Raw genomic sequence first — 27,422 nt, forward strand, 5'->3', positions numbered from 1 at the left:
ACCATCAGTTAACGTTTCTTCTGAGCAATTCTGCTATATTTAATGTGCTTGTTTCACCCATTATATATGCCTACAGTTCTCACATTACACAGGATTATAGCCAATTGCCCTTTGAAAATAATGCAACTTTTTCAATTAATTCAAGGTGACGTATACATGCACATGTATCCATGTGGTTGTAAGAAATTGGACAATTAATTGAGGGAGGAGAACACTCACCTCAAATAATAATCACAATCCTTGTCAGCCACAAAATACTCTGTGCTTAATCCTCTGGTACCCAACCAGTGGTAAAGTGGATACACAACACAAGAAAAAATCCAAACCAATTTAGATAAACAGATAATTTAATATTCTGCCCAATAAAATGACATAAAAATGACAAAAATCCAATTATTAGAACCAGAAATATGAATTCTTAAAGTTTGATTTAAAAAATAGTTTGAAAAAGCACATAGTGCCAACTGTGGTTATCTGCTCGCATATTGAGCCAAAGTTGAAAGTCAAGGCTTACTGCATTTGAGAGCGGGTCGGATACAGGGGCCAGGTTCATCCTGGTGGCAAAAGGAAATATTACTTTCTGACAAAGAAATGTTTTTCAGTAAAGGTGGTTGTTGATGAGTTATCAATGGGGCAAGCGGCAGACTAGATCTGAAGCAGGCCTCAACAGGTTGATTAAGAGTGGGGTTTGGGTGCAGTCTTTGTTGAAGGTGAGAAAGCTCTGAGTGGGTGAAACCTGAAGTCCATGCCTGGAAAGGCCTCATTGTCGATCGGATGCTGCTCGACACCGGTCTCGATGAAGTTGTTTGGACATAAAAACTTTTCTGGAAGTCAGATGTCCATTAGTGAGGCAATTCAGCAAATGGAGGCTGATTAGTGACTCAACGTCGATGGTTGCAACTTCAATGGCGATCACAGTGTCTGTCAGTTCTCCAGGCAGAACGTTGGCAAAACATTTCTAAGTCCCACTTTTTGCAGTTTGTGGACAGGAGGAGTGTGCCCCAACACCAGCCAAAGTTCCAGGATCTGAGTGGAGCATCACTTGGGATTTAGAACTCACTCCAACAGAGGCCAGCAGCAGGGCACAGGGCAGGTTCAGTTGGTATTGGTCAGCTGGTCAGTTGCAGGGAAGGGGGCCCTGTTACTCAAACAGGAGGTCAGCCATTTCACCCCTGCAGTCACTTCTGGGACCCTGAGGTCAATGCAGCTCCAGTATTTCTTCGGATTCTTCAGACAACAAGGTAATCCTTCTTCTGATTCTTCACAGGTCCAGGAGTGTTCTGATGAGTGGGTCTAGAGCTGCCACTTTTATACCTAGTGCCAGATTGTGGTACAGGGAAATCATTTGTCCAAACACTAAACCTTTTTCTGGTCCATTAGTCCCCCTCTCTGGGTTTAGTGCCAGCCTGACTAGGATGACAAATGGGAGGCCGGGGTGAGCTTCATCTGCCTGTGAGAAGGTAGACATCTTTGAAGGTCAGGAAGGTGCTGGGCACAGCCCCCAAGCCATGTTTTCATGGGAGGAATCCCCCTCCCATTACCCATAGCCCCTTGTCTACTGTCTGGGAGCAATACACATCTCACCACAGGGAAGCCATCATGGTCATGTGACAACTGGACAGCAGCATGAAAGCCTTTTAGATTTAGGCAGAAAAATGACAACTTTCTAAAAGTGTCATTTCCAAAATAGTAATATAAAATCTGACTTGGATTTTTAAATTACTATATAAAAGTCGTAGAATCATTTTTCTAGCTACTCCTAAAGAAAATTTCGCATGTATTAAATGTAATAGTGTAAACCAGTGTTAGGCTGTGCGAGAGTCAGCCTTGCCATAGTGACTATATAAAAATCCTAGAATCATTTTTCTAGCTACTCCTAAAGATAAGTTAGCACTTATTAAATGTAATAGTGTAAACTAGGGGTGGGCGGAGCGCCCAGAGTTGATGAACAACTCAGTGTAATATAAGGAGGTGAAGTTAGGTGAGCAGTGGCGTGCCACTGCCACCTGCCCTAGTGGACCCTGGCCTGAATGCACATGATCGAAGAACTGCTAAGCAGGGTTGGGCCTGGTTAGCCAGGCCGACCCTGCTTAGCGCTTCCAGGATTGGCTGCATTCAGGACAGGGCTGTAGGCAGCAAAACTGCAGTTTCAGGCCTCTTGTGCACCGGCCTGCCCTCTTGTGCACCAGCCTGCCCTGCGCATGGGGCAGGCTGATGCACAAGAGGCCGGTGCACCAGAAGCCTGAAATGGCAGCTTTCGCTGCCTACGGTCCAGTCCTGAATGTGCCCACCCCTAGTGTAAACCAGTGTTAGCCTATAGGAGAGTCAGCCTTGCCTTAGTGAAAAATGTGTTTGGAGGTTTTCCACTGCTAGGGCATGTAAAACGTTAAACATATATAAATCCTACTTTTTAAATACCATGTGCCGTCCCCTACGGGTATTTAGGGCCTACCTTTGAGGAGACTTATAATTATTAAAATGGCCTAACAAAGGGTTTGTTTTGTTTGGTTGAAATGGCAGTTTAGACTGTATATGAAGGGAGCAATGGCAGGCTTGGAGACCTGTTTTACAGTGCTGCTTTAGTGGGTGTGAGGATTGCAGCCCACAAATAGCATTTAATTTACCAGCCTTGAGGACATGTAGCACCGTATATTAACTCATTTGCTGCTAGACCTCTCCCCCCGTACGAAGCCTTTTTTGGCTCTTTGTGGTAGTTTGAGTTTAGACCGCAATAACTTTTGTCCACATAGGCTATCCATGCCAAATTTGTGTACTTTTTTCCCGACATCTTGATTCTGAAGGTGCCGAGGGTTTATGGAGTTTCCCAGAGGGGACTGAGAAATTAGCCAAACTACAGCTAAATTTTGAAAAAAAATTGAAAAAAATACTGCAGAAAAAAAAACTGTTTTTTTCTGCAACTGTCATCAACGAAGGGTTTGTGATGTTAAGATCACTATCTTCCCAGCTTTCAGGAACAGGCAGACTAGAATCAGAACACCAAATATTTCAACACAGTTTTGGTATTTTATTGGGACATACCCAATTTTTCCTTTTTTTTGAGCTTTCAACGTCCTTCCAGTTAGTGACAGAAATTGGTGTGAAACCAATGGTAGATCCGGGAAGGCTATACATTTTTGAAAAGTAAACAACATTCTAAATTATGCAATGGGTCATTTGTGTAGATCCTGCAAAGTTTTCCTATAAAAAGTAACAGTTCAAATGAAAAAATATTGAAATTGAGTTGAAAAAAACAGCCATTTTTGTCTAAGGGCCTGATTCTGACTTTGGCAGTCAGACCGCCACACGCGGCAGCAGCAGTGGTCCAAGAAAGCCTGAGAAAGCCCGCTGCCCCAGCTGTCCCACCCCCCCACTGCCGGAGTAGAGGTGCGCTGCACAAAAAGACAGGTGGGTACAATGTGTGCACATGATCAAACACATGTATGTGTTGAGTAAGTGTAGTACAGAGCATCTAGACATGTTTAATATATGTTTCGCTGTATGTTTACAAACTGCTTACGTACATTACATAGGAGAAGTGATAGTGTCTACCACCTACAATTCCGGGGACAATAGGGGTGCAGAGTGTTGTGGCCTGGTGGCTGCAGCACAGGAGGGACATAGGCACACAAATGCTGCAGTGGAACCCTGAAAAATAGTGAGATTTCACCACTTTTCCTCCTTTTCTGCCGACCTTTGCATGGCGGTCCCATCGCCAGCAAAAGCTCTGCTGAAAGGCAGATTGTGATCCGGACACCAGTGGCTGCAGTGGTACAACCTCCTGTTGCCTCTGTGTACTGGACAGCTGTGACATAGGTAGCAGAAGTCTTGGCGTGGCGGAGGTCCAACGGCAGTCTTGGGGCAGGTTTTCCGACAGCATCATACTCTGGAGGTCGGACTGCCGAGCTACGGCAGTCGGACCACTGAGCTGGAAGCAGTCGGATTGCCGGTGTCATGGCGGTTCCAAGGCAGCCAAACTCATAATTAGGCCCTAAGTTTTATTCTGTAACTTTTTCCAAGTATGGCAGATTTTCAAAAGAAATATACCATTACATCTGCTGGTCCCTTCTGGTTGCAGGGATAAGTAGGGCATTCAGGCTCTCCCAGAACCCACGCTACCCAGAGCCGATGACTGAGCTGCACCTTGCAATGGTTTTACCAGTTGTACCACAATTCATTTGGTAAAATATCGGGAGTGGAAAGCAGTATCAAGGAATCCTATGCATTTCTGAAATGGACATAAGATATGGAGTTTAGAAGAAGTGGTTATTCGCACATTTCTGAATTAGAGGGCACTTCTCAAAATTACTTATTTTTTACACACTGTTTTACATTTGGAATGTGTAATTGCAGAGAAGAGCAATGGGTAATAACACTTGTTCGACAATTCTGTGTTCCACCATCTCCAGATAAAAATGGTAATTCACTTGTGTTGGTACTTCTAGTGCCTGCAACAGGAAATTGCCCAAAATGCAACGTCAACACATCATATTTTTCCAGTGAAAACTGATTTGTTTTTTGTAATGTGTCTAGCTGTGGATTTTGGGTCCTGGCACAGCTGGCATCTAGGAAAAACTTACAAATCTGTACATGTTTTAAACCTAGAACCCTAGGGGAATACAGGATGGGGGTGATGTGAGGCTCTCACCAGGTTCTGTTACCCATAATCCCTTGCAAACCTCAACATTTGCCTAAAAACACATTTACCTCACATTTCTGTGAACCAAAGTTCTGGAATCTGATTGGAGCAACAAACTTCTTTCCATCCAGCATTCCCCCAAGTCTCCTGACAAGAAAATTACCTCATTTGTGTGGGTAGGCCTAATGCCCCTGACAGGAATTGCCCCAAAATGCTATGCTGACACATTAAATTTTTCCAGTGAAAATGAATTTGTTTTTTTGCAATGTACCAAGCGGAAGATTGTGGGCTCTAGCTCAGTTAGCACTTAAAAAAAAACAGCAAACGTGTACATTTTTGAAAAACAGTCATCTAGGAGAATCCAGGATGGGGAAACTTGTGTTGCTTTCCCCACGTTTTTCTACACAAAATCTCTTGCAAACCTCAAAATTTGTCTCAAAAACATATTTTCCTTAGATTTCCGTGATGCAAAGTTCTGGACTATGAGAGGAGCCATAAACTTCCTTCCACCCAGCTTTCCCCCATGTCTCCCAATAAAAATGGTACTTCACTTGGGTGGGTAGGCCTAGCGCCCACAGCAGGAAACAGCCCAAAACGCAACATGGACACATCACATTTTTCCACTAAAAACTGACTCATTTCTTGCAATATGCCTAGCTGTGGAGTGTGAGCTTTAACTCCTGTACACTTTTGAAAACTAGACTCCTAGAGGAATCCAGGATGGGGTGACTTGTGTGGCTCTCAGCACATTTGTCCACCCAGTATCCTTTGCAAACCTCAAAATCTGTCTAAAAGAACCTTTTCCTCTCATTTCTGTAATGCAAAGTTATGAAATCTGAGGGGAGCCACAAACTTCCTTCCACCCATCATTTCCCCAAGTCTCCTGAATAAATGGTACCTCACTTGTATGGGTAGGCCTAGTACCCACAACAGGAAATGCCCCAAACGGCAGTGTGAGCACATCACATTTTTCCAGTGAAAACTGACTTATTTTGTGCATTGTGCCTACCTGTGGATTTTTGGCTCTAGCTCAGCTGGCATCTAGGAAATCTTAGCAGACCTGTACATTTTTGAAAACTAGACTCCTAGGGAAATCCAGGATGGGGTGACTTGTGTGGCTCTCCCCAAATGTTTCTAGCCAAAATCCCTTGCAAACCTCAAACTTTGTCTAAAAAACACCTTTTCCTCAAAGTTCTGTAGTGCAAAGTTCTAGAATCTGAGGGGAGCCACAAACTTCCTTCCACCTAGCATTTCCCCTAGTCTCCTACTAAAATGGTTCATCAGTGGTGTGGGTAGGCCTAGTGGCTACAACAGGAAACCCCCCAAAACGCAACATGGACACCTCACATTTTTCCACTGACAACTGACTTGTTTTTTGCAATGTGCCTAGCTGTTGATTTTGGTCTCTAGCTCAGCCGGCACCTAGGGAAACCTAGCAAACCTGTACATTTTGTAAAACTAGACTCCTAGGGGAATCCAGGATGGGGTGACTTGTGTGGCTCTCACCACATGTCCCTACCCAGAAAAACCCTCAAAAGTTGTCTAAAAAATACATTTTCTTCACATTTCTGTGATACAAAGTTCTGGAATCTGAAGGGAGCCACAAAAGTTCTTCCACCCAGCATTCCCCCAAGTCAAGTGCCTGCAACAGAATATGCCCCAAAATGAAACGTGGACACATTACATTTTACTACTGAAAACTGACTCATTTTTTCAATGTGCCTAGCCATGGATTTTTGGCTCTAGCTCAGCCGGCACCTGGGGAAACCAAATTTGTACAATTTTACAAACTAGACTCCTACAGAAAAATTATGTTTTCCCCACATTTCTGTGATGGAAAGTTCTGGAATATGAGGAGAGCCACAAATGTTCTACTGCTCAGTGATACCCTCAGTTTCCTGATAAAAATGATACCTCACTTGTGTTGGTGGGCAATGTGCCTGCGTCAGAGAAGGGCCAAAACTTGTAGAGATAGAGGGGACACCAAAATGTGCTCTTAAGCGCAGTTTTTTCATACGTTTTTAGGCTGACTCTGCTTTGGGCACTCACACAAGTGAGGTATCACTTTTATCGTGAGACCGACAGGTACACTGGTTGTGGGAAATTTGTGATTTATTTCTGTTTCTGGAAGAATATGGCACAGAAATGTGAGGAAAATGTTGGATTTTGGTCACATTTTGAGATTTGCAGAGCGCTGTGGTTGAGAAAACTTGTTGGGATCCACAAGAGGCACACCACCCTGTACTCCCCTGGGTATCTAGTTTCCAAACATATCTGGAGTTGGTAGATTTTCCCTAGACAAGAAGCGAGCAAGCTACCAAGTCTCTTACTTCTGTGATATTCCAAACACTCAAATTGTGAGAAAAACGCCCTTCGGTTTTGTGAAAAAGACCCCACACCCATCAACCTAGTTGGTGGCATGCTTCATCATTGGGGTCCCACCTGAGAAATCTAGCATGTCATGGGTGTGCTTCAATGCCTGATTACAGCGACACAGATTTTTTGTGATTTAAATTCCCAACTGAGAGGAGAAGTGCAATAAGTATATCTTGCAGCCACCCCCCATTATTTTTACAGACACATATTGGTTGGATTTGGCACAAGTGTGAGTGATGGTTCAAAATATAACATTTTATTAACAAGAGATTTTACAAAAATAAAATGCACTATTAATAATTGAATTGTCCAAAAACTGAACCAATGACTCACAGCTTGTGAGCTGTAAAGCAGCATCAAGGCATCAGCTGCTTTACAGTCCATTCACCCACCTTTCATATGTGACACACACAAGACCATTCACGCCAACAGCTGCAGGCCCAGCACATTACAACACTCACATCAAAAGACAGTGCCATTCAAGGGCCCATCACTTTCAAATGCCCACATGCCTGACACAACAATCACACCAGCTGATAGAGTGTGTGGACTGGCATTTGGCTAGCATTGTGTGTAGTGACCTGCAGCAAGTCACTACTCACACACTGCCAGCCAAGCTCCAGCTCACACACGCTGCCATTCAAAGCACCAGCTCACACACACCGCCAGCTAAGCACCAGTTCACACACACTCAGTCAAGCGCCAGTCCATGCACACCACCAGTCAAACACCAGTCCATGCACACACCATGCAGCCAAGCATCAGTGCACGCACACCGCCATCACATTATATTAACAAAAAATAAAAGACAAACCAATTGTAAGTAAATAAAAAAGTACAAACAGAACAGCTCTCACTAAATACATAACACTAATGCCAACCGTGAAACTGAGCACAAAATGGAAAACAATACAGACCAAGGAGTTCACTTTTACACTCATGGTTGCTCCTAAAAACTATTTACTGTGTAGTAGTGTCTAAAACATGTGGGCACACACAGCCCAGGTCTAGAAGGACAGTCAGGGCAGTACATATGAGTCTCCTTCTGCATTCTTTTTCACATACAAACTCTACATATCCTACTGGGAAAGTCTTTTTTGAGTGTGGGAAGAGTGTGATCAGCAAAATGGCTATCTTTAAATCTAGCCACATCTTACACCAATCCAACTCTAGGAACACTTGCCTGTTCTACTACAACAAGACTTCCTATCACAGACTCCTGAAACTGAACAAATGTCATCTTTGACTCTGGAGAATACTCCCTGAACACCACAAAAGCATTAAAGGTTGCTAAGTGGAAAAGATGGATAGCCAACTTCCTTTATCAAATGTAAGCCTTACGAACAGCAGTGTAAGGTTCCAACCTCTGATCTACTCTATCAACACCATCCATGCTCTTATTATAGTCTAAAATGCACACTTAATTGCACCCTTCAGCAACCTGACCCCAAAAGTCACAGGTGAAGTACTTTCATCATGGATGGTAGTCAGCATGTAGACATCTCTCCTGTCTGCAAATTTCACAGCTAGAAGTTAATCACTGTGCAGGGCACTGCTCTGTTCCTACTCTGTTTTTTTACAAACAAGCTCTTTTGGATAACCTTTACAGTTAGAGCGGAATGTGCCACAAGCAAAAGTATCCAATTTGACCAATTCCCTGAACAATTGCACACCAGTGTAGACGTTATCTGCATATAAATGATGACCTTTGTTAAAAAGTCCTCTACCCTGGTACCACACAATTTTCTCACTAACTGTGAAAGTGGATGGACAACCGGGGGGTCAATACTTGAATCCCTACCACTGTACACCCTGAAATTATAGACATATTCAGTCGTACTCTCAGACAGCATATACATCTTAATTCCAGAACATGCCCTCTTGCTAGGAATGTACTGCCTAAAAAACAAAGGGCCTTTAAACAGGATCAAAGACTCATCCACAGCTATTTATTTCCCTGGAACTTAGATCTCTGAAAACTAATCTGCAAGGTGATCAAGGACATGCTGAATCTTAAAAAGATGGTCAAAATCAGGGTGATCTTCTGGCAATGCTAAAGCATTATCAACAAAATGCCGCATCTGAAGCAGAAGCAAATACCCATCACGACTCATGGTTGCAGGAAATATAGCTGTTGTCATCAAGGGACTAGCAGACCAATTTTGAAGACAGTGACAGCTTCCTTATCAAGCCCATAAAAAAAGTTAAACCCAATAACTTCTTCAAGTCATCCAGATTTGTGTGAGTTCACCAGCTAACTCTAGAGTGGGGCTTAAGTATGGTATTCAACATATAAATTAGTCTGTTCGATAATCTCATCCAAAAAATATATCATCCATAAACAACTGAAAGAAATGTATAGGCAAAAAGTTTTCAGTAGTCACTCTACACCCTGTGAAATCAGCAAAAGCATGTTTGGGGCAACCCAGAGTTTAGCTCTTCCAATGGGAAGCCTTGCAGCCCCAGGCTGCAACCCAGATGCCTTTTGCTGCACTATCGGCACATCAGTGACCTACTCTAAAAGAGGCACTTCCTCTGCAGAGTGGCTTCATCATCAGATGATTTATCTCGGACAGAAAATTCACCGCCAGAATCTTGCACTTCCTCCACTGCCTAAGGTGCAGAGTCGGTCTCATAATCATGGTCAGAGGAAGGTTCAAAAAGCATACCTGCAACCTGCTGAGCAGTAATCCTGTGGCTAGCCATAATCTTTACTAATAAAAGTCACTTGACAAATAAGTCAACAATAAACAACTTAATACGTAATAAACAAAGTGTGACTTTATCACAAAAACCCAATCACTCAAAAAAAAAACTCACTTCCCACAGATAGCTAGACTCACCAGCACCTACTCTGCACAGACACAGCAAGCACCAATGACCACCAAACGAAATCCCACTAGAAAAGAAAAAAAATATATATATACTCACAAGACAACACAATACACATCATGCACAAATGCAAGGATAATTTCACACACGACAAACCAGAAGCTAAACATGCTGCTATTATTACATCATGTACAAAAAAACACATTCATGCAAGTAAATGATATTCATTTAGTAAATAGTATGAAAAACGTTTTCTTATCAATGCAACTACACAAACTGCAGGACAACCTGTGCCGAAACCACAAACAGGAGTTGCAACAAAGAAAATCAAAAGATTTGCACAAAAGGATAAATAAAACATTACAATTACAAATGCAAACGATCACAATAAACAAAACAGTTAACAATTATAAAGCAGAAACACTTTACCTGGTGTTTAGTGGTTTTCTGGCAGATGGCCCTAAAAAACAGTAGTGGAACTCCCCAAAATTGAGCAAATAAAAAGATTCCTGGTGTCTAGTGGGTTTTGTTCCCCCCTGGCGGCAGTTCAACTGGAAAAAACATCAGATCCAACCCCAGGTGGGGCTGAAACATAGGTGCTTTATAATTCCCCCAGGAGAATGACCCTTTCCTAACGGTCACTCCCCAAATGTTGCCAAAAATTAGATCCCTGGTGTCTAGTAAGTTTTAACACCACCCCCTACCACCCTGAAGGCAGATGGTAGATTGGCCAGAAAAAAACAGCCGATCTAATCCCCCGAGAGGGCTAAAACCTAGCCGTGTTATTCTTTCCCACAGGGAAGCGGTCGTTGTTGAAGGGGGCCGCTCCCCAAACAAAAGAACATCTCTGGTATCTACTTTGTTTGGATTCCTGCTACGCGATCGCAGTCACACCCGTGATCATGGAGCAGGAATCCAAGAAATACAGAAACAGGGGGGAAAGGAAAAATGCATTTCCCCCTTTTCCTTTCCCCTGTGTTAGTATTTCAAACAAAGCCCCCATCCTGGGAGAAGCACTTACCTCAAGTGTGTCCTTCTCCCAAACGCGCTGAAAGCCCAGTAGCTTCCAGCATGACCTCTGCAGCTTCTGATGGCGTTGGTGCGCTGTGCACACACTTATACCATCAGATGCCGGGAGGGGGGTGGCAGTAAAAGCGCTTCCACTGGCATCCATGTTTGGGGGATGAAATGGGTGGCCCACAGGGGAAGCGCCATCGCTCCCCCCGTGGCTGGGTTTGAGGAAAAAATTGTTCTGTCCTCAGCACACGCCCACCATGGCGTGGACGGAACCATTCCATCCTCAGCATGCAAGGGGTTAAGGGTACTAATCAGATCTATAACAGTTTTAACATGGTTGAAAGGGAGCGCACAAGCACTTTACTGCTGGTTAACAGGGGTAAAGTGCACAAAGTCCTATAGCTAGCAAAAATGGGTTCAGCAACAGAGGGTAAAAACGTAGAGTGTCCGTGCAAAAGAACAAATTTTCAATAGTGTTTTTTTTAACTGGCCAATTAGTCTGTGTTAAAAAAACAAGCAATGTATAACAAGTACTGCTTTTAGTTGGATGCAAACACTGATGAGAGATTTTAGCGAGAATGGGGCCACAGACACTTTTAGGGATGGAACATGCAATTCCATCCAGCCCTAAAAGTAGCTCCCCAGGCTGCAGCTAACTGGGAAATGCCTGATTGCTCAGGGGGCAGTCATGACCTTTCAGGAAGATGCTCCTATATAAAGCAAATGGCAGTTAGAATTTTAGGGGTGAAGAAGGTGATTGGGTTAGAGTGAAATAGCCAATACAGGTAGTGTGAGGAATTTCACCTGTTTTATGCACTTCACTTGATGTTGGACACGTGGACCCTGCGGTTCTTCTCAGTATTTTCCCGCTATGGTCACTGGGGCCTGCTAATCAAGCCCCAGAGACATATGCAGTGTACTAGAAAACAGAATGACAGGTAAGGCAGACAAGGCAGCTGATTTTGAATGAACAGGTAGCACAGTAATCATACATTGGCTGTGACCTGATCATGAATAAGTTAGTATGTGGCACAGAAAAAACGACAAGGCGTCTCCTCCATGTATCATTTCACAGAATGAGGCCCTAATGTGGCAGGATCAGTCGTAATTATTCACTCCTAATGAATGACTGAAGTGACTGCTTACAGTATTTACTTAGAGCCACTGGTGGGGAGTGGAAATCGCTTTGTGCCATGATTTTTTATTTTCATTCATTGCACCTGAATCTGTCATTAGATTTTCAATAACACTTTTCACTTAAAAAACTATCAGTCAAAATATGAATTACTCTATTTTCCAGCTCTTGGATTTAGAGAGAAATCGCTTTTCTGGAGTAATGCCAGGCGTTTATGAAATGCAAAGCTGGAGAGCGGCCCCTAATGTGGGCTTTGGACATTATATTCTGAATTTCAGGTGGACTGTCTGTCTCCAGCAGCCCATCATGTGTTTACCAATTGTTAGCCAGGATAGGAGAATATTCCCTTTGTTGCCTAGAGGTGCAGCGTTAGCTTAATATGAGAATTGTAAGGAGTTATAAGGAGTCTTCAGAACTGTTGACCCTTACCCAGCCAGTTTGGATATAGATGTGTCCAAAAGTTTTTGGACTTTTCATTGCCAAGGCACACCCTCACAGGAGGGGAGACATGCTTATCATTCAGAAGGCTGAACGTTTATATTATATACAGCATTCTTCTGTGATAAAATTATGATAAAGTTATACTTCTATATATTCATCTTCATCTTGACGCTAGATGTATTTAAATATAATTTATGCTTCAATTGAGATGCCTTTGGACTGTGTTATGTTTTAAAACTAATTCAGGATGTTATATTTTAACCATTTGCTATCAGGCTATCAAACATTGTCTCTTTTTTTAAACTTAACATTTTTACATTAGTGCAACGTTAGAAAACTGCAGTCTCACTCTTTCTAAACAATAGTTCAATATTTGTATGAACTAATAATAATTTTTATTGTTTGAAAACTTGCAGATTGTAATACCAAGATATTCTAAGAATCTTCTAATTTGAATACCCCCATGTGTTACATTTTCCCAAAGTATGCCCTTCACTTGTTGACTTTATATAGAAAAAAGGAGTCTCTTATGTAAAACATCTTTTTAGAGTGTACTCTCTTTTCTTTTCAGGTTTTGGAGCTATGGAGCATTTGGAAATAGACTGCCCTCTTGACTATGACCAGATGAATGTTATTCCTTATAAGTGCAATTAACGGTTAGGGTGCTTACCCAAAGTGGATTGAACGTAACTTATTTGGGATATCTTCAAAGGAGAAAAACGCATGGGACAGAAGGAAAGCTACTGAGCAGCCATTATATCGAAAGGTAGGTGTGAAGTAATTTTATTGTTATTCCGTTTTGCCATTGGATCTATCGCTTCTCAGAACCTGATGAAAAAATAACAGTAACTAGATTTGAGCACCCACTCTCCTACTTACATGAAACAGGGTTAAATGTAAGTGCAAATTGCGCCCATGTTTCTCTCTACTTACCATCTGGAGATCTCTGCTGCGACTGTGGAGACTCCATATAGTAAAATATAGGGAAATTTGAAAAATGTATTTAACTCAAAAAAAAACTTAAAGGTATTTGATTAAATATTAATGTAAATTTATTTTATATATTTAGTTAAATGCAGATTAAAATACAAAAAAATATAACAGCACTATTAACCTACTTTTGAAATAAATATTTTAATTAATGTAAACATTTTTACACTAAATTACAATTCTTTTTCTGACGTTTACATTAAAAAACAAATTTCCACTCAAAAAAAAAGAAAACGAATCTCAAGCATTTATAAATATTGGAAGTGATGAGGGGAAATAATAAAATTTAATTTAGGTATATTTTTAACATGAAATTATATTTATTTATATGCCTAATCATTTGAAATAACTTATTTGAATTTAACATTATATAATCTATGGGGTTTTATTTGAATTCTGTACCTCCATTATTTCCTGTGGAAGGCATTTGATTGGTGGAGAATGAGTGTTCCCGCGCATCCACTCATCGATTTTGATTCATATCCAGATTCACTAAAGACTAACCTTGGGTTGCACCAAAATAGTGTGCTTACCCAAGAGAGGCATAACAAGGCGAAATCCCTTTCTTTCTCCTGGTTACTTTCTCTTTGCATGAGTGCTGCATTTTGCAACACTCATGCAAAGAGGAATACACTTCTGGGGACTGTTTTGTGCAGGAAGGTGTCCTTCCCTGCACAAAAACAATCGTGATCTCAATGCAGGCATCTTTGCTGTGCAGTGCAAGGGTGCCTGCATTGGTGCTAGGCAGGGATAAGTGCACCTGCACTGGGAGGGAGGAAAAATGCACCACACATTTGTGCTCCATCCCTTCAGGGTTTTCAGCACAGTACGTTCCCTTGCTGCTTTACGTTGCAGAAAGAATCGTAAATCTCACCTCCAGTTTCTTTCGAGACATTTCCCACCACAGGAAGACAACTGTTGTGCCAGTTGTACAAGAGCCATAATAGTCCCATGCATCTGGCCAGAAAGCTGGCACTATCAGCAGCTGAAGTTAGTCCTGCAACAGCCCTTCTAATGTTCTGCACACAAACAGCAAAGTTTCATCATAGCGCTTAGGGTTCAGTCCTGTTGTGAAGTTCTTGAGAATTCCTATTTTGTTCTTAAAAACATCTTGTTTGCCATTGACGGGTGTCTCTTTCAGTCCCTAAACTGTTTGCACATTTTGCATTTGGACTTTTACTACAGTATGGTGTGTTTGCTGGAATACAACTCTCCCATGGCCCCAGTGTTTAATTTGTAAATAAAAACATGCCGGTGCCCAAAGCTCTCCTCTTAAACATGCGGCTGCTGCAATTAAATGTGTGATCACGGAATACTGAGGCAGCGTAATCCTGAAGTCACCTCGGACCTCTTCAATCGATTTACAGCCACTCCCTGCCCCTTTAGCTCACTCTGGCAGCTTTCTACTCTCTCCCTTCGTGACGCTTTTTCGTTTTTTCCTTCCTCCGTCTTTCCCATATGTGTCTTTTGCTCACAGACTGAGGCAGAAGAATAAGCCCCGGCCCTCAAAACGAAGTGCCAGTGCTCTGCACCGGAAACAACAAGCACAAATTAAGCACTGTATGGCGCTTAGCAGAAAAGGTAAAACATTGCGGAAATAAGTGAGTCAGAGCTCTGGCATGTGTCAGAGCTCCAGCGTCTGAAAATCACCTTTCACCTTTTCTTTAAAACCACTGCCAGGGTCTAGCAAAAGGAATGGCATCTCTTAGTCTGGCATGGACCCCATGCGGAGCTAGGAAATTTGATGGAAACGTGTTTGTGTGAGAAGCAGTTGTGCCCTTCCAGTTCCTCAGCCACTTTGGTCATTTGTAAAGGAATCTTTTGTGCTGAGAGCAGCAGTGGATGGTAGACTTTGACAACTTAAATTTGCTAATTTAGTTTACTTTCTAACCAGGGGTGTGAATACCTGATGATTGCACTGTGGCTATCTAAAGCATACACTTCTAAACATCAGGTAACTTAAAACATAGCAACATCTGAGGCGTGATTTCTCTGTTTCAGAAAACGCTACGCACAGGCTGAAATCAGGTCCACCAAGCTCTATATATGAACCTACTTTCATGTGTGAGCTATGGGCCTCCCACAGACCCTCTGTCAGTCAGTACAGCATCCATTAGTATGAGTCATACTTATGCCTATGGGTAATGCATCCCCCTCTACAGTGCCATTACTGGCTCAGGTGCAACTGTACAAAGTGGTCTGTGCTGTTATAATGATGTCTCCCATTGTCAGCCAAACTGCTGTCATGAGATCAGACAAAGCGCATAGAGGCTGCATTGCAAATACAAATGCATATCATTTGTAAAGAATACACGTGACTGAGGTCTATTAAGCAGACCTCAGAGCACAGATGAGGTAAAAACAAACTTCAAATGTTCCAAATAAGAGGCAAAGGGAGTGCCAGAATGTAAATAGTATGTGAAATACTAAATTAGTTGTGCAGCATCAAATTATAGAGACCACTTGTGTCTTCTGCATTATATAAAAGTGAATAATCTAGCATTTTAAAGCGTTTTAGTCGACAATCGATAGCATTATTACACTGAATTAACTAATAGAAGGTTTACTCTTTCAGTCATGGTCTCTCTTCTTTTCTCTATGTTGTAGAAAAATAAGGAATATCTGATAAAATTTTACGCTTCAACTTTCCACTAAACAGAGATTATGGTGTGCATTAATTACTGCATGGATTTCAATTTGCAATATATGTAACATAAACATGATTCAAAGTGTGTTCTATTTAAGACTTAGCTTTGCACACAGATAAACCATGCTGGAGTCTTGGGTTAGTTAATTCATGTTTACCAAATCCTGGGCTGGATTACTTAAACTGGATGCGTGGATTAACCTGTGCTAATTCGCACCACAGCACTACTTACAAGTGTCGAACATGTAGGGCCGGCTTTAGGGCAGTGCGTGCGGTGCGGCCGCACTGGTTGTTGACCTGGATTGGAGGGCGCTGACCTCACGGAGGCGCTGTCTTTAGCAATAATTTATTAATCCTGGGATTTAAAAGCACCTGCTGAAAAGTTCCTTGTGCGTCCAGCCTTCAAGAAACAATTAAAATGTCGAGATACAGCTTGTGATTAATGTTCCTGCTATGTAGGGAGATGGGAGTTTTGTCTAGCACAGCTTTGACTCGCCAGAAAGTAGCGTAGAGGGTTAATATGCCTACTGCAAAGAACAGAACTATATTTTATGTGGACAGCTCAGTGCATTAGTAAAGAAGGCCTTTACAAGCGCTTTAAAACAAATGAATGTATGTGAAAGGGGGGCTATGGGGAGATAAGAGGCACATTTGCCGGGTGGTAGTGAGTGAATCCGTGGAGGTGGTCATGAGGAGGGAGGGCACCAACAGAAACTGTTGCACAGGGTGCTAAAGTCGGCCCTGAGAACGTTTGTGTGAGTTCGCTTTTGGTCATGTTAAAGTGGTGGGGGAGGTTCTAGGAGGCAGAAAGAAAATGACTGATTATTCTTGTTATAAAACAGACAAAATACTAACATAGATCTTTGATGCTGCAAACCATCAATGAGCACCAGGACAATAAAATGTGATTAAAATATATAATACGATGCTAAATATCGCTGCATGCAAAATGTTTTAAGCTAATAAGAATATGCCAACTCACCATTCTGTATCATTCAAAGTGTACAATGCCAGTCATGCTCCATACAGTCCTTGCATAATCCTTTTCTCAAATTTTTGCCTCCTCAAGTCAAACCTGTAATCTTGATATGTAATTCCCACTTGCTTTTTATTCTAGGTCACTTTAGCAAACATCAGTGCTGTTTCCACCACTGAATCTGACATTGTAAAGGTGAAACGTTGGTGTAAATCTTGAAAAGTTGTATCAATTCTGTTGGGCTGATTTCCTCAAAGTCAAGGATTGGTTGCATGCGTTGTGTTATTTGTTTTAGGACGAGCCCCTGGTTATTTGTACAAGTAAATGGAAAGAACTGGTATGGTTCAATATTTAGCTTATATGTGCACGTTAACTCTTTAATAATTATTCTTGTGGGCACTATTTCGTGGTAATACATGTGTGAAGCTTTATTGGGGGTAACTCTAGTTGCATCAATTTAGTTGTGTGAGCGGCATGGTATTTATACTACGTTTAGGAAAATGTGAGGATGGGGTTTTAAAAAACCGGCCTCGTTGTAAATTGACCTCGTGAAAAATCCTTATGACCTACAGTTTCAGCCCTTCTAAGCAGTGCCATCCTAGGGAGTTTGGGGCCCAATGTAAAACATAAGCTCAGATTTAAGAGGGTTTAGCGCCTACTTGCACCAAATTAGCGTAATCTTTATTTTATGCTAATGTGGCCCAGCGAGGCAAAAATCCCTGTGCCAAATTCACAAAGTGGCGCAATGCATGCATTGCGCCATTTTGTAACTCCTTGTGCCACATTATGCCTGCGCCAGGCATAATATATGCAAGGAGGTCGTTCCCCCGTTAGGGGGGCCAAACAAATGTCACAAAGAAATCTAAAAAAATAATATTTGCGCCATTTTTTGTGGCATTTTTAACGCCTGCTCAGAGCAGGCGTTAAAAGGGGGCACCCCATTATTTATAATGAGCCCCTATGTACTGTTCAGGGTTAGTGGCAACATTTTGGCACCAACCCTGAACAGTACATCAGTAGCGTCAAAACTTTTGATGCTATTGCCCCCCCACCCTGTGCCATGGTGCTCCGTATTTTAAATACTGCTAACACATGGTGGCGGTATGGGGGCGCTAAGGGGTGCAAGAAAAGTTGCGCTGAACTGGGTGCAGTGCCACTTTTCTTAAATCTGCTCCACAGTTTGGGATCCTTTTTTACTTTTTTACCCCTTTTTCAGCTAATTAAAGTTCTTGTGATGCCAAACATATAATGAATTACAGGTTTTACTTTTCAGAAACAGGGGCAGACCCAAACAGCTGAAATCCCGAGCTGCCTAGCATTTGCTGGCTAGTTAGCGCTGTATTGTATATATGGATGATATTGGGCTTTTCATGCCCCTTGCAAGGCCTAAAGTACTTTTTTGGGAGGTCTAGTTGCACCAGTTCCAAAGCGATTCATACCCGTGAAGAGGTTGTAAAGCGCCCCGATTTTTATTTGTTTCCTGGGCACCCTTCAGAATGCATGGTTGAAAATATGTAATTTGAGTACGTTAGAGAGAAGTAGAGGTAGACAGGTAAACAGTTGAGGGAATGAAGCAAAGAACAGAGCTGCAATGCATAAACAAGGGGCAAACTGAGAAAAGTCATAGAACAACAGGTCAAGTAGAGAGTACCGATGCAGAGAGCAAGGCAGGGAGAGAGATAAAAACAGAAAGAGAGATGAGGTGTTGAGAGAAAAGAAGTGAAGCAGAGAGACAGCTGAGGTTGAGAAATATGTTACATGGACATAGAGGAAGAGAGATAGAGAATGAGATATAGAGTAGTGAGATGGGCTAAAAGGTGCAGACAAGTGATTTGGAGAGATTCCGAATGAGAGAGGTCAAGAGGGTGAGTTGAAATAGAGAAGGCGTGCAGAGAAAAGTGAGAAAGAAAGAGAAAGTGCATATAGTGACGGCAAGAAGAGATAGAGGTAGAAGAAGTGAGGTAGTGTGGAATGATTAGAATAAGGAGGAAGGTGGGAAAGAGTTAAAAGTAGTAGAAAGACAACGAAAGGGAAGGTTGAGGGGTGAGGTAGTGAACAAATCAACTTAAATGAGACGCTAGATAGTAATATAGAGAGAGGTGGGATAGACAGTGAGGAGGGAGTGAGAGAGATGTGAGGTATTGAGTGAAATGAGCCAGAGCAAGAGGTCAGGTATTGGATGGTGAGGTAGAAAGACAGCTGAGGAAACAGTAGAGAGAGGTGAGGTATAAGAAGATGGAGAGAGTGCTGGAGAGGACATGTAATGAGAGATGCAAATTTAACAGAGCTGATGAAGATGTCGGTTGTATAAGGAGAGGTAAAGGTGAAGTAGAGAAGTGAGGTAGAGAGAAAGGCATGAGGTACAGAGTTGAGGTGAAGAGTGGGGTACAAGAAAAAGATATGTAGGCACAGGGAGGTAACGGGAGATGTGGTGGAGAGATGTATTCAGAGAGAGGTTTGGAAGGCACAGATAAAGAAGAGATGGGGGCATTTACAGAGGTCCCCCTTCCCGAATCATAATTTACAGCCCAACAAATGGGCTCACTCGGGCCTCTTAGGGGGTGAGGGAGGTGGGGTGAATGCGTCCCTCCCCCCTTTTATTAACTCATCGGCCCCATGGGATGAGTTCCCAGAGTCCTCCTGTAGGCTTGTGGAGAGGGTTCATGCAGCTCCTCCTTTGTTCGTGAAGCTATTGGCCCCGAGGAATGTTGTCTTCAGGGCATTTTTAAGCTCAGGAAGGTGGGCTATGCACCCCAGCCCCCCGATATGTACAAAGTTTTTGAGCATTAATTGCTCCAAAATTGCTGAACAGATTTACACCAAATCACAAAAAGCACGCTTTCTTGACCAAGATCTAGTGTTCTGACAAATGTGGTGTAAATCCTTTCAAAGGTTTGGGCTGTAGCTGTGTCTAAAGTTCCTATGAAAAAATGAGTGGGGAAAACGTGTTTTGGGATATCCAGTTCCTATGGAAAAATGAGTGAGAATTTTTTTTTGGGGCACCCCTATTTCTCAGCCCCAACTTGACAGATTGCCCAAATCTGTCAAAATGTAGCACATTTTTGGAAAGTTTCATGGAGATTTGTTAAACGGAGCTATAGTTATTAGCAGCACAAAACAGGCATTTCCTATGGCAACATGATCCTAACTATAAGTACCCAGATATAGTTATATAAATATTTATATGCACGTAGACATATATACACAGATAGTTTACATTTATAGAGAGAGGTATACATATATTATGGTCTAACTCTAAGTCAAGGATTCCACTCACATGCATTCATATTCTTGTGCTGTCAGTTTATCTCGCAATCTTCCTGCTGCTAATGGCCGACTGTCCTGCTAGATAATTGTAGACTGTACACCAGGCATTAAAGATAATGGCCATTGAGCCTGCCTCTCCGCGCACAGCTGGATACAAATGATACGATGAAATCATGCAGGCACTATTCACACAAGACAGTGAACACAAACACTGTGTGCTCACTCTTGTGGCAAGCTTCCAGTTCATGTCTCACTCTTTCGTTTGGTTCCTTCATTGGAGACATGTTTTTGTTCTTCTTGGCCTTTTCAGCAAAATTAATTCCTCACTCTTGTCAGTCTTTCCTCCTGCATCAGTTCAGCCTCCTTAGACACCTATTAATTAAGAAGTGGCATTTGTCAGCAGAAATGTAATAGCATTAGAACAGGAGAAATAATCAGACATTTCATGCACTGGAGGAAGATTGAAAACATGTTTCCACAGGAAGGGACTATTTGTGTTACTCTTGCAGGCACTGTTGATAAGCATTAATAGGTATTAATCTTTCTCAGTGGGGCAGAGGCAGAAAACCTGTCTTCCTAAGGTCCCTGCTGTGGGCATACGCCAGGTTGGTGGCAATCAAGTCTATTTTAAAAGCCCCCTGAAGCAAGTAGAGGCCCCTTCTGTGTGCAAAGAGGTAGGGCAGGAACAGCTTTCATCAGGGAAGCTAATGACTTATTTTGCTTCAACACCTTGCTCTAAAGTATCAAGGAGCAGTTTAGAGAGATGCTGTTTGCCACCTTTGGACATATGTTCCACTGTGCACCAGAATCACAAATAGAACAATTGTATGAGTGAAAAAGACTATTGTTCTGTCAGATACTGCCTTTCTTGTGATTCACATATAGGATTATAGTTGGTAAGGGTGAGGAGAGAGCATGTTTTTCACTTGTTCGCACAAATACATATTGAGAATAAAGCTTGGGTTGTCTACGATGCCACTCAAAGCTCAAGGTGAAAAATATCCCCATTATTCACTGTTACACATCTACAATGTGCCCCCTAAATCATATATCCCTGATTTCAAAAGCTATGCAAGAGTGCCTGGCTCAGCCACCCGGCATGTGATACATCTGGCAACCTGCCACACCGCCCAACTACCCTCCGGCCAATGCCTCTTCCCAAGTTTACTCAGGTAGAAAAGGTCGCCAGGTAGGCAGGCTTTCCTACCTAACTGAAGCACATAAACTGAAATAGAAATTACAATTCTGTGATGCACAGTACCCCTTTTAAAGTATGGATAACACAATAAACTTGAACAGAGGATGTCTTTTGACCCTAATGACAGATAACAGTTGTTTATTTCTACCCAGCTTGATGGTGCTTATTGACAAGACAAGGATGAAAGACTGAGTGGGCCTACCCAGAATTTGAAGCTGGAGTCACTTAGTGACAGCACCGAGCCGGCCCTTTGTCGTGATCCACCACATGCATGCAAACCAGTTGATCTGGCTGCATAGATCTTGGAAACCCACAAATTTCCAAAGATGAAACAAGTACTGACAGTAAGAACAATAGGCAAGAAGAAAGGAAAATAACTAAAGTTCGCCCTAAACAATAAACCTCTCAGCAGATTTAGGACTGTACCTGGAGTCTCAAGAGACTTAACACTGTATCTGGCCATATCACGGTCAATGCCTCTAACTTCCAAAGAGACACCACTTACTGATCCAACTATCCAGTATGGTGAGACCCTAAATTCTTCTGCTAACTTGACTCCCACTAAAATAAAGGAAGGAGTGCCAGTGCCAAGGATCATGTGTGGAGATAACCTACATTTGAATGCAGCCAGCTTTATGCCCCCACAATCAGAAAGATCTGGAGCCCAATGCTGCACATCTTCAAACTTATAAGAATTAAATTAGCCCTATCAGAAAGTTTAGTAAATTCATATTTACTCCAATTATCAGTTGTGAGCCGCCTATGACAATGTTAATCAGGGGAGAATCCTAAAACTGCTAAATACCATACCAGAACTGAGGCCCAGATCTAAGAGGGCCTAGTGCCTCCTTGCATCACATTAGCGTCATTTTTTTCCTAACTGCCGCCATGGTGTGCCGTATCTTAAATACGCCGCACACATGGTGACATCAGGGGGGCGCTAAGGGGTGTAAGAAAAGTGCCACTGCATTGAATTGAATGCAGCACCATTTTTCTTAAATCAGGCCCTAAGTATTCTTAATACAATCAAATCTAAAAGGGTTGAATTTTTGGAATCAAATGTTCCAGCCGGATGAATGTATAAAGGTCAGCTTCAATCAACCCAGTGATGCTCTCAGGGTTCACCAATTTTTATTCTATTGTTTTGTGTATGGGAAAAAAAAGGAAAGCAAAAATAAAGCATCCAATCATTCTTGCCTTTGACCTAAAAACTTTGTTGCACTCCTGATAAAAAAGCACCACAAATAATTATACTCTTAATTCAGCACCTTCCATGGGACAAATTCAGTTGAACCATCCACTGGGAAATAATTATCCAGAAGGGATTCTGGATAATGACCTTACTGGTGATTCAGTTCAATTTGGCAGTAATGTGAATTGGATTGAGAGTTCTTGAGTAGGAGATCCATTGATACTCCTGCATGGAGCGTCCCATACAAAATGTAATCCTTACCTTCCCATCAAATTGATCTTGTCTTCCCAGAATGTTATGGATTACAGCACGCAAATGGCTCTGATACTTTTTTTAAAGACTTTTGACCACACATTGTTATAGGAAATATGACCTCTTTCTGAATGTTTGTTTAGTTGGTGTGTTGTTTTTTTATGTTTGTGTCGGGTACTCAATCGTTGATGTCCAAAAGATGAACTGTTCTCTCCTGCATAATGGCAACATTCTTGTCCCGCCAAAAAAGAGGCTTCGTGCATAAACTTATTGCATCATCTATAACTTTTTGTAAAGATACCCTGCCATCCCAATCGTCCTTCTTGGAGGTTTTTATTATGTTGATTTCGTAATTAAGATGATGGCTTGTAACAACCGATGGTGCGTCACTCCCCTTGTGTCTCATAAATCTAGAAGCATCCCCTGGAGCAAACTGATCTACCTTGAGCTCCTCTGCCTGCACCTCGGGGCTCAGAAGGGTAGATGCTCACTGAATCAGGCTGCTAACATTACACACACTTCCCATTCTGGTACAAGTGTTATCCTTTTTTACACCTGGAGAAATGGCTGGTTTTCGGAACAAATTTGTGAGTTTCCCTTTTTATCTAAGTTTGATAGTGATCATTTACATCAGCAGATTGCTCTGGCGTGGTTGAAGAAGCCAGTTGTACTTTAAAAGTGACACCATTGTCTAGCGGGGATATCCGCTGTAGTGAAGGTGTGTAATGGTCACATGCCTACCCTAAAATAATTTGAAGCTGGCCCAACAATTTGCATGAGGCTATACCGCTGGGCCGCAGTGGCAGTGTCCTCGGTGCCTGATAGGAATAAAAAACAAGCATTTGCAAAGCAACGGGTCTCACATTTGCTCGAGTTAGAGCTCTTAGTATTGTAAACTCCTAACCGGACTTTTCTTGCCACACAAATTACAAGAAAAAAAACACAGCGCGATTGCGCTATGTAAAATGCAGCACGATTGAGCTGAAATTGAAAACGGAAAAACCGAGCGTGATTGCGCTACGTAAACCCCAGTGCGATCGCGCTGCGTGGAAAATTAAATGATAAAGTAGTGCGGAAACCATGCTGAAAACCTCAAGCCTCAAATGGTTTCAGTAGTATACCGGTGCTGTGTAGGTGGGCTAAACACCTGAAAAGGCATGACGCATGCATGCCTTTCACAAATGAAAGCAAGCGGATTTTAAAAGGCAAGCCCACGAACCAATGAAAGTGACTGACGTGACATGGGCGTGGTTAGAAGCCCAAAGAGAGATTACAGCATGGTACGGAGCGCTTTACACTTCCTCCTAAAAAGACAGCGCCTTTCGCTGCTCTATGCCTATTTCTATTGATAAACTATGATGTTGTACTAAATGTGTTAATTACAAGAAGATGCATTTCTAGTCTCTTTAAGTTTTAAATAAATGTGTCAATCTGCACACCTATTATAATAGCTGCTTAAAACACTTATATAGCTACTGTAGAGAACTCAAAAGGACCATATGGGAAGTAAAAATGGGCAATTTTGTGTTCTTTACATAAGAGAAAATAGATGAAAGAATTTTAGAAAGTGATAAAATTAGGTCTGATTTCACCATAACAGAAAAGGACTGGCTTTCCTTGATTACTGGCCTCAACGGTAATTGTAGCTAAATACTAAACCAGAGCAGATAATTGCTTGCACTTACATTTCTTTGGTGCCACAAATATATTTAACAGTTGCCATGAACCAGAAAGTATGTTATCAGTACTTAGGCTACCTCCACTATTCTGAACAAAACAACAAAAGTTTGCAGTGTTGTTAGAAATAGGGTCTTTGGTTGGCAGTCAGATTACCCCCCTGTTTAAGCAAGGACCCTCACTCTAGTCAGGGTAAAAGAGAATCACTCTCAGCTAACCACTGCTTACCCCTTGGCAGCTTGACAGTGCAGTAGGCTTAACTTCAGAGTGCTAGGTGTAACGTATTTGTACCAACACACACAGTAACTTTATGAAAACACTACAAAATGACACAACACGCGTTTAGGAAAATAGAAAGTATTTACCCACACAAAACAAGACCAAAATGACAAAAATCCACAATACACAAGTCAAGTTCTCAATTAAAAAGCAAAAAGAGTCTTTAGGTAGTTTAAAACACACACTAACACTGTTAGCGTGAAAATGTACCTTGGGTGCGTCAAAAATAACCCCGCACAGGTGAGTGTGCCTACAAAAAAGGCTTGCGATGCATGGATTTCACTCATGAGCGTGACCTTGTGTTGTTTCTCCTTTCGTCGGGTCCGTCGTTTCTTCTCTCCGCAGGAGAGCGATGCGCCGATCTGGTCAGCACTCTCGGGTCCGGGCAGGCCTTGCGTTGTTTTTGCACGCCCGGCGTAACTTGCGTCGGAAATCCAGCCGCACGATGATCCGAAAACCACGCAGCACGGGTTGCAATCTCCCAGGCTCCATCAGCGATGCTGCACGTCGTTTCTCCAGCTCCGTGCGTCGATTCTTCAGTCGAGTTTCGTGCGAGCGACGATTTTCAGCCGCGGAGCTGAAAGCACGTAGTTTCTTCAGCCGCAGATCAGAGTTGCGTCGATCTTTTCCCCGCACGGCATCCTGTGCGTGTATTTCCTCCTCTGAGGCTGCCAGCTTGTCCTTTCAGGGTCCCAGGAACTGGATGGGCATGACAGGGCAGAGTAGGAGTCTCTCCAGAGACTCCAGGTGCTGGCAGAGAGAAGTCTTTGCTGTCCCTGAGACTTAAAACAACAGGAGGCAAGCTCTAAGTCAAGCCCTCGGAAAGTTCTTCTCAAGATGGAAGGCACACAAAGTCCAGTCTTTGCCCTCTTACTCTGGCAGAAGCAGCAACTGCAGGATAGCTCCACAAAGCACAGTCACAGTCAGGGCAGCTCTTCTTCCTTAGCTCTTCAGCTCTCCTCTCAAGGCAGAGGTTCCTCTTGGTTTCCAGAAGTGTTCTGAAGTCTGTGGTTTTGGGTGCCCTTCTAAATACCCAGCTTTTCCTCTGAAGTAGGCCTACTTCAAAGTAAGGTCTCTCTTTAATGTGAAATCCTGCCTTGTCCAGGCCAGGCCCCAGACACTCACCAGGGGTTGGAGACTGCATTGTGTGAGAACAGGCACAGCCCTTTCACGTGTAAGTGACAACTCCTCACCTCCCTCCTAGCACAGTTGGCTCATAAGGAAATGCAGACTACACCCCAGCTCCCTTTGTGTCACTGTCTAGTGTGAGGAGCAACCAGCCCAACTGTCAAACTGACCCAGACAGTGAATCCACAAACAGGAAGAGTCACAGAAATGGTATAGACAAGGAAATGCTCACTTTCTAAAAGTGGCATTTTCAAACCCACAATCTCAAAATCAACTTTACTAAAAGATGTATTTTTAAATTGTAAGCTCAGAGACCCCAAACTCCACATGTCCATCTGCTCCCAAAGGGAATCTACACTTTAATCAGATTTAAAGGTAGCCCCCATGTTAACCTATGAGAGGGACAGGCCTTGCAACAGTGAAAAACGAATTTAGCAATATTTCACTGTTAGGACATATAAAACACATTACTATTGCCCTCATTACAACTTTTGCCTGGCCCGGCGGGGATGTCGGACGCAACATTGGGGGCCTGCTCAAAATGGAGCTGGCGGTGTTGCGGCCGTGCAACGGGTGCAGTTCCACCCGTCGCACAGCAGACAGCTTTATGGGGCTTTGCCAGGGGGCCCCGTGACTCCCATTTCCGCCAGCCTTTCCATGGTGGTTCCTACCGCCATGAAAAGGCTGGTGGGAAGGGGACTCGTAATCCCTTGGAGGATTAAATCCGCCGGGACCAAAGTGGCGGAAAACCGCCAGTCCCGGCGGTGCGACCACGGCGCTTCCATCGCGGTCGTAATATGTGAGTTTGCACCTCCAGCCTGTTGGTGGTGCTACCTCCAAAACAGCCCTGGTGGTCTTTGACCGCCAGAGTTGTAATGAGAGCCTATGTGTCCTACCTTAGCCATACACTGCACCCTGTCCTTGGGGCTCCCTAGGGCCTACCTTAGGGGTGCCTTACATGTAAGAAAAGGGAAGGTTTAGGCCTGGCAAATGGGTGCACTTGCCAAGTCGAATATACAGTTAAAAACTGCACACACAGACACTACAGTGTCAGGTCTGAGACATGATTACAGAGCCACTTATGTGGGTGGCACAACCAGTGCTGCAGGCCCACTAGTAGCATTTGATTTACAGGCCCTGACACCTCTAGTGCACCTTACTAGGGACTTACTAGTAAATCAAATAAGCCAATCATGGATAAGCCAATTACACACACATTTTGTAAAGGAGCACTTGCACTTTAGCACTGGTTAGCAGTGGTAAAGTGCAGAGAGTAAATAAAACAGCAAAATCAGAGTCCAGCACACATCAACAACCTGGGGAACTGAGGCAAAAAGTTAAAGGAGACCACGCCAAGGATGAAAAGTCTAATAAGTGTT

General features: G+C 42.7%; 1 protein-coding gene across 4 annotated transcripts in view; it reads left to right on the forward strand.

Annotated features, from left to right (window-relative positions):
* Positions 1 to 27,422, forward strand: part of LRFN2 (leucine rich repeat and fibronectin type III domain containing 2) — a 1,534,746-nt gene that overhangs the window by 233,128 nt on the left and 1,274,196 nt on the right. For all 4 annotated transcript variants that reach the window (XM_069236232.1, XM_069236233.1, XM_069236234.1 and 1 more), the window contains one exon: positions 13,009 to 13,203. The gene's annotated coding sequence lies outside the window, so the exon portion shown is untranslated. The remainder of the gene's footprint in view (positions 1 to 13,008; positions 13,204 to 27,422) is intronic.

Source organism: Pleurodeles waltl, chromosome 5 (assembly GCF_031143425.1).
Source record: "Pleurodeles waltl isolate 20211129_DDA chromosome 5, aPleWal1.hap1.20221129, whole genome shotgun sequence".
NCBI classification, from domain to species: Eukaryota; Metazoa; Chordata; class Amphibia; order Caudata; family Salamandridae; genus Pleurodeles; species Pleurodeles waltl.